This window comes from Lepisma saccharinum, chromosome 16, assembly GCF_977018435.1.
Source record: "Lepisma saccharinum chromosome 16, izLepSacc3.1, whole genome shotgun sequence".
Classification (NCBI taxonomy): Eukaryota; Metazoa; Arthropoda; class Insecta; order Zygentoma; family Lepismatidae; genus Lepisma; species Lepisma saccharinum.
This window is the reverse complement of record NC_139244.1, coordinates 14,541,547-14,549,751: the sequence shown is the minus strand read 5'-3', so window position 1 is coordinate 14,549,751 and position 8,205 is coordinate 14,541,547.

The following is an 8,205-nucleotide window of genomic DNA, read 5'->3' as shown; positions in this document are numbered from 1 at the left end:
ACATCATGAAACCACGCTATGGAGAGGCGATCGAGGTGGCGTACACCGACACGGACAGCTTCGTGTACAACATCCACACCGATGATCTATACGAAGATCTGAAAAACATGAGCCAGCATTTCGACAACTCGAATTATCCGAAAGATCACGCTCTCTTCGACGACAGACAGAAAATGACGATCGGGAAGATGAAGGATGAAGTCAACGGCCGCATCATCACAGAGTTTGCTGGTCTTCGAGCGAAAATGTACGCCATCAAAGTTCAGGATGAGATCGAAATAAAAAAGGCAAAGGGGGTGGGGCGTTCGAGCACAAACAAACTAACCATAGAAGATTACAAGTCGTGCTTGTTCGACAAAGAAATCAAACGCATGACCGAACATCGGATCACGAGCACCATCGACCAGTTGCGTACATCCACGATCAACAAAGTGGCGCTTGATCCCCACGACACCAAATTGAGGCTACTGGACTGCAACATCCACACCCGAGAATGGGGATGCCATGACGAGGAAGAAATCTGCTCGCACCATTAGACTTCTGCATCAAAAAAGTACGTATTATTTCTTGCACCACTTTTCTTTTTTTAAAAAAACAATCATTCAGACTAATTTTTGCATTCACACATTTTTTTTTATATTTTTCTATCATATTATGTACACTATTTGAGTATATTTTTTTATTTTTTTCAGATGCTGCACCCCCACGGAAACTTTTTTTAGTTCTTACACATTCCATTCTTAACCAAATTTTTTTCTTCTCTTCAATCATAAAACACACACATTACACACGGAGGTCCTCTGTAGGGAGTCATGGGGGGGTTAAAAAAAAAGAACCCATGAAACTCTACAGAGGCATGGCTTTGTTAGCCGTGGCCATTAGAACTGTGTTGGGCACCACGCACCCCTGGCGGGATATTTTCTTTTTTTGAGGGGCCAGGGATTTCCTTAACAAAAATAAATTTTGATTATCACACACACACACATTGTAGAAGATCGCACCTGAGAGTTTTAAAAAACAAGAAACATCATAGCAGATTACGCTGAGAGCAAGGTCGTGGTAGATTACACTGAGGGATCTTACAGTAAAAAAAGACAGCTGCCTTATAGGAAAGTCATTTCAAAAGTAGGTCAAAGAGGTGAGAGCAAAATTTGCAGGAGGTAAAAAATAGCCTAAAAAGTGATGCCAGAGCCTTTTCTGTCCATTTTTTCTCTCATTGTAGGTTAGTTTACTCCATAAAACGTCGTAAAAACGGATTACGCTGAGAGCAGAAGCCTATTAGCAGATCGTAGTAGATTAAACTGAGGGACCTTACAGTAAGAGGAGACAGCCTTATAGGAAAATGTCGTAAGTCATTTCAAAAGTAGGTCAAAAGGCGAGGTAGCATAAGAGCAAGATTTGCAGAAGGTAAAAAATAGCCTAAAAAGTAATGGCGGAGCTTTTTCTGTCCATTTTTCTCTCATTGTAGGTTAGTTTTAATCCGTAAAACGTCGTAAAAACAGATTACGCTGAGAGCAGAAGCCTATTAGCAGATCGTAGTAGATTACACTGAGGGACCTTACAGTAAAAGGAGACAGCCTTATAGGAAAATGTCGTAAGTCATTTCAAAAGTAGGTCAATGGGCGTTGCTAGAACGTACACCTTACAGGAAAACATCGTAAGGGGAGACAGCCTTATAGGAAAATGTTGTAAGTCATTTCAAAAGTAGGTCAAAAGGCAGCCTTACAGGAAAACATCGTAAGGGGAGACAGTCTTATAGGAAAATGTCGTAAGTCAAAAAGTAGGTCAAAAGGCAGCCTTACAGGAAAACATCGTAAGGGGAGACAGCCTTATAGGAAAATGTCGTAAGTCATTTCAAAAGTAGGTCAATGGGCGTTGCTAGAACGTACGCCTTACAGGAAAACATCGTAAGGGGGGACAGCCTTATAGGAAAATGTCGTAAGTCAAAAAGTAGGTCAAAGGGCCCTTCCAGAACGTTGGGTTTCACCTACTAGCGGGGCCTTCGAGATGTGTATACTTCGTGTATACTCTGTATACAGCCCGCAATCTGTGATGTTCAAGGACTGATGACGTCAAAGGATTAGTCTTGTGGTTTGGGGAAACACACACACATGTATTTGAATGAGCGAGTTGTTCGAAAAAGAGTTCCTGTAAATGTATTTATGTCAGAGTAAGAATAAAAATTGTTATATCCTGATCAGTTAGAAGTAACTTTATATGTTTGAATGCAATACAATATTTAATTACATGTTAGTAAAAACATCTGTGTTCAACCAGTGCGAAGTACGACATTTAAGAATTTGTGATTTTGCGTATGGTAATATTAATTACACGGATGCCGAACTTGTAACTACTAATTATATTTATTTATTTAAAACGAAAAAAAATTGATAGTTATTTATATGTCCGTATTATTGCTCATACGTTGTCTGAAATTGTGTAGTTCAAAGTTCCAAAGTCACGTCTTAAACATCTTATTAACGATGATAATTCTTTACGAATTTAGGGTAAGTTTCAAATGTAGGATAAAATTGTATCTATAGCTTTTTTCCCTTGGTAATTTGAAAAATAAAAGTACATTATGCAGAACGACAAAGATTGGATTTTACTTTTATCAATATTATTTACGTATTTTCTAATGCCGTGTAACATTTGAAGTGTTCTTGAGGTGAAAGCAACGTTCTGAACGACGATTCATATGAAAATTAAATATACTCTTAAAATGCTCTTTGTGAAATGTAAATTGACTCAACTTGACCGATCCTGGGACGTCACGGAAGCTGGTGTGAGGTCCGTATATAATCGCCCAGTAAACGAAGGATATTTGTCGGAAATAAATAGGGGAAAGCTGAATTTTGGTGTATAGTTAGACAATCATAAGAGATGTATTTTCCCAAAAAGTTCTCACCCTCCCCTTGGAGCTTCCCCCCTGAACATTCAATATGCAGTGTTTCAGGAAATCATGCATATCTCTGAAACTAGTGATCATATCGAGACTTTTTTTTAATTTCAGTGCCAACATTACTCTCTACAAATTTAATTCTCTTCTCGTTTAAAATATTCCCAAAAGTTTTTGAGTAATTTTAAGACAAAATGAAAAAAAATGTAATCTTTATCCTTACTTTCTTTCTTTTTGGCACCGTATTTTCGTTAAGAATGATAATATTGGAAAATTATCCGAACAAAAGTTGTAGAGTATAAAATAATCTTTCATTTGATACCAATAACAAAAAGCTTTCTACTAAAATTTGCCGTGTAGCGAGCAAAGTTTGAACGCGCGCGCGCTCTTTGACTCGCTATGTGCGCTGCCCTATTCTTGCTGCCTCCTGCAAAAATAGAGTTACTTAGTGTACACACATCTTGATGGTTTTTGTTCATATGTGCTACATTTAAACCATACTTTACATATTTTGTAACATTTCACAGAAGCGCATGTGTTGTTGATAGACAAAATGTACAACTTTAATTGTCCTATTTTGAAAATATTAGAATGGCCTGTATGCATATATTTGTATCACTTACCTCAGAAAAATATCATTCTTGTCTGTCATCTCCTAATTGTTGAACTCTACACATTATTGTTTCAAGTACTTTTTCGTAGCCTAGTCACACTCTGTATTGGGAATGTGTCGAGCAATGCCTCGCACAACGGTAGATTTTGATTGATTTGGTGGTTTAAGTACACTTTGTGCACAGTAAGGCTAATAAGATTGATTGATTGATTTATTTTATTTTACTTCGCGTTTTGTGCCTCTAGGCTAATTTGCGAAGATGGGGAGGAGTGATGAAATGATGAAATTGACGAATGGACATTCACAAACAACCATGCTCGAGCGGGATTCGAATCCGGGACCCCTGGCGTCGCAGCGCGATGTGCTAACCACTCAGCCACAGTGTCCGGCAGTAAGGCTAATAAGAACTGTACCTACAGTTTAAAGTGGGATCCGAACCACTATGTGCCTCCACCGGAGTATCGAACCCGGGACCCCTTGATTACAAGGCGACGATGGCGCAACGGTAGAGAAGTGGAGAGACCGAGTGGACGGAAAAAGCAGTGCACACTGATGCCAGCAGCTGGTAGCTGCAGTCGTGTTTCCCCTCTATGCACTCAGGAACTTCTTGGTCAAACCCTTTCGAGTCTTACCTGCGCAGAGGCCTTGTTTTCGTTTGCTTGCTCCGGAGTTTTCGGGGACAGAGTGTAAAATATTTAGTTCTCTTTGAAAATATTCTTCATCTTATGTACACATACGCACACTATTTACAGAGATCTAACGTTGTAAATCTAGTTAATTTTCGTCAGCAAACAATCGAGTATTACGGCATGAAAGTCTGTTGCGGTGCTCGCACATAGCAGTGCAGCTATATCCTGATCTCCGATAACCACAGAAGTTCCACAAGCTGCCCGAGGAACACATTGGGTGGTTGTCATTAGTTTCAAATCTTGGCCAAGTTTTTTTCCATCCCTGGTCAATATGCATACACATGTAGACTCCACTAACACATTAAAGTAAATAACTTGCTAATGATGGTGTATAAAAATACACAGAGAAATTCATCACATGGTATTTTATTTAGTTGCTGTGATCCAAAGAAACTAAAATTACACTTTTAACTGTTTCTATTTATGCATCAAAACTGCATGAACTTTGATTTGATGCATTTAGAGTTCTATAACTATTAGAGAAATTTTCATTTTTATTTTATTTTATTAACTTCTCAAATGTCGGTGGTGTAACATACTTTTCAAGATTACCTTATCACTTGAATTCTTCATTTCAAATTGATTGAGGACTTAACGATACAGATCTTAGAAAATACGCATGTAAGGCGTTTCGCTTGAAGTGAACCAATACAATGCAGGCGTATGCAAGGTGTCACGCTCTTCCCGCGAGGAAGGTTGCATTTGATTTGTGCCTTTGTCACTTGCGTGTGTGGTAGATACCCTCATCGCCCCCTGCATATTCCATCCCCTCACTCCCATTCGCCTAAAGTGATACCACCTTAGTTCCTAGTCGTGCAGCCAGTAACCTGACGCCAACCCGCACTTACTGCGCTCTGCCCCAGAAATCTGCAAAGGAAGGGAAAAAAACAACTCGCTTTCTCCCCTTCTCTAACGTAATGCGTGGCGTTGCTTCACAGACTCTGGTAAGGAGAAGTCACCCAGCCGGCCATGATTCCGACCAGGAGCGGCTTACAATTTTAAGTTGGCCAAAACAGACGGATATTTGTCCATCCTAAATCTCTTTGCATAAATTGCTACATGATATGACAATACCCGTACTATATCATGCACCAAGAACTCCATGAATGTCCATGTTTATGGGACCGGCAAAGAGATTCTGCCGATACTCATGATGACGCCCCGGTCTGGCGCCCCAGAGATCACCTGTGAAGAGTCCTCCTCCCCTTGCTAACCCAATTAACTCCCTGAACATTTTTCATGTAAAGAGACCACGAAGTTATAACGGTAGATGTAGAACCGCACACATTACACCATCTACTCTTTTCGCCAGTGTCGCAACCTGACTCCTTTTAGTATCGACAGGGATAAAAATTAAAATTGTCACGCGCTAAAACTGAACTGAGCAACGCAACAACGCAGAATCGCTCCCCGTGACACCTGTCACGCGGATTAAACATCACATGAATTATAATACGGTCAGGATAAGTGCCTACAGTCGGAGTTACCAAGAATAAACCTAGGAGGATTTGATTCATGCACCTGAAATGACGTGACATAATACTACGGTGGTTCTGAATATACACATATATTCAAGCACAGATAAATAAACAGTACATCTTGCCCTCATTCTCTCTCTCTCTCTCTCTCATTCATACACACATTCCATGGCATATTGCGACAATATGATAATTACAAAGGTTAGATTGATTAATACTTTGACTATACTCATGCTATTTTTTGGCTGCATTGCCGTTTACAATTTACCGTTTAGGATTTTAAGTATAAAGTGAATAATTGTTCCTCGTGCGAACCCCTTTTATCTTTTCTGAAGGTATAAATATATTCAATGAACTATCGTTTGCTGTTAACATAAACTCTGATCTAAAATATTGATTAATCCGCCGGAATAACGATGTCTAGGGATGCCACAGAACTGATTTAAGTTATGCAATGATTTGATTTACGCAGATTCGCGGTAGATTGGCGTCATCTCTCTCGCACACGGACATGGTTGGATCTTACCTTCGCTGCATTCCCTCTGACCTGGGTTGGGTGAAAGTGGTCCCACAGTTCTGGAAGACGTCCGCACTCCAGTGTTGCACTTCGCGGTTATCCTGGTTGGCGAAAGTGGATCAGTCGGCAGCTCCATCTGGCATCATCGGATCCTGACTTCACTCGTTCACTTCGCAGGGACGTCCAGGACGGCACATGTACACTGTCGACTCCATACGACAACTTGCGCAATAATAGGTCAGTTCTTCGTGGTCACTCGTAAGTACAGATACGTGGCTTGGGCGATGAGACGAACGTACGCGATGAGCCATTCGCGGTTTCACATGGATATCAAATGTTATTAACTTTTACTACTTAGGACGTTGTTTCGGACGATTGACACAGGTGGACGTGTCTGGCGTTATTCTCACATAACTACACGTATCTGCACGAATGCGTTGACGGCGAGGAGAAAACGACCCCCTGGTTCTACTCTGCTCTACTCCATGGCTCTAAAACACTCACTCGAGAAAAAATCAAATCCAGACCACGGGCCTGATTGCGATTCGCAGCTAGGTCGCGCGTAGCTCACACTCCGGTGGCGATTCTAGGCAAAACTGTGTCTCGCTATTCCCAATCATCCCTTTTATTCCAGATTTGAACGAGGTGACGCTCTAGTCTCTGTGATCAGGTGCTTGTTTATTGTTTCTGGTGCTTTGACCGTTGTCCTCCTATCCTGGTCAATGCTCACTCCGGTCCTTAACCTCTGGTAGCAGCCCCTCGTGCAGAGATTAGGTTAAATCCTCGGCTATTGTATTCGACACGTTCAGTAAGAGCCAACTCAGCAGGACTCCGTCTCCCATTGAATCCAGCGATAGATTTTTAATAATTCATAACTCCCGTAGTTCTTTTCTGATTAAGCTGAAATTCCGGAACCTGTACTTTCAAGATGTGGTCTTCCGCTGGTTAAAATCTCATCCAATTCGGTCCATTGGTTTAGAAGTTGCTCTTTTCCTGTTATTCCCCATAAGAATGCATGTAAATACGAATTCGGGCGAAAAACGGTGCTTGAGCAAGTTTGTGTTGGCTAAGACAGTCACTAGACACCTTTATTCGCGCCGGATTTTAATATTACCAATTGCAATTAATTCCTAATAACGGGCAATTAGATTAATTACCTGTTACTCAATATTTGACCGTTATAAAATAAGTATAATGCATCGCCTCAAACGTATGTGGATTTTTGTCGACCCCCATGGCATCATTCAACAACCCCGTAGATAAATATTTTGGAGCACTAGGCAGGTTTGTCGTTAAGCTCCTGGGATATGGTAAAGTAACGTAACTACAAAAGAGGCACTTCTTTAGAAACTTACCTATTTCTTCTGCGTTTTCTGCATTTTTCTTCAATTCCTTCGGTTACTGGAGCAGCATCTTTGAGTTCATCCTGGACATGAGGCGAGATCATCGCCACTTCCATTTCCTTTCTATACTCTTCGTTCTGCATTCTGAACTCCCTACTTTGGGTTTCTCACATCAGTCACGATGGCCCCGGCATTACTTTTATTGCAAGATATGGGAATGTTCCTCATCTAAATTAATGCTTGCATATCCCAAGAGATTACCTCAAGTATTCTCTCCTCTGAGCTTGCAAACCTTTTTCCATGTTTGAGCACTGAACAAAAAATTCCAAAGTAGAGTTAACAGACATTCCACCCGATTTCTTCCTGAGATTTACTCTCTACGGGGCAGGAGTACATCCTGTCCCTTTAAAAATAAGTGCAGTGTAATACTACAAAGGGTCAACCAATACTACAATAAAATTACTACAAATGGTCATTTCGGTCATGTACTATTACTGAAACCCTATAGCCACGTACTTCACCAAACCGACTGACTGTTCGGGATCACGTTGTGTATGCTTCACTAAAGTGAAATCTTTGAATCCTTATACATACAGAAGCCAAGGTGTGTCAACTGACACAAACATGTGGACTCCAGTAACTCATTAAAGTACCTAAACTGCTGAT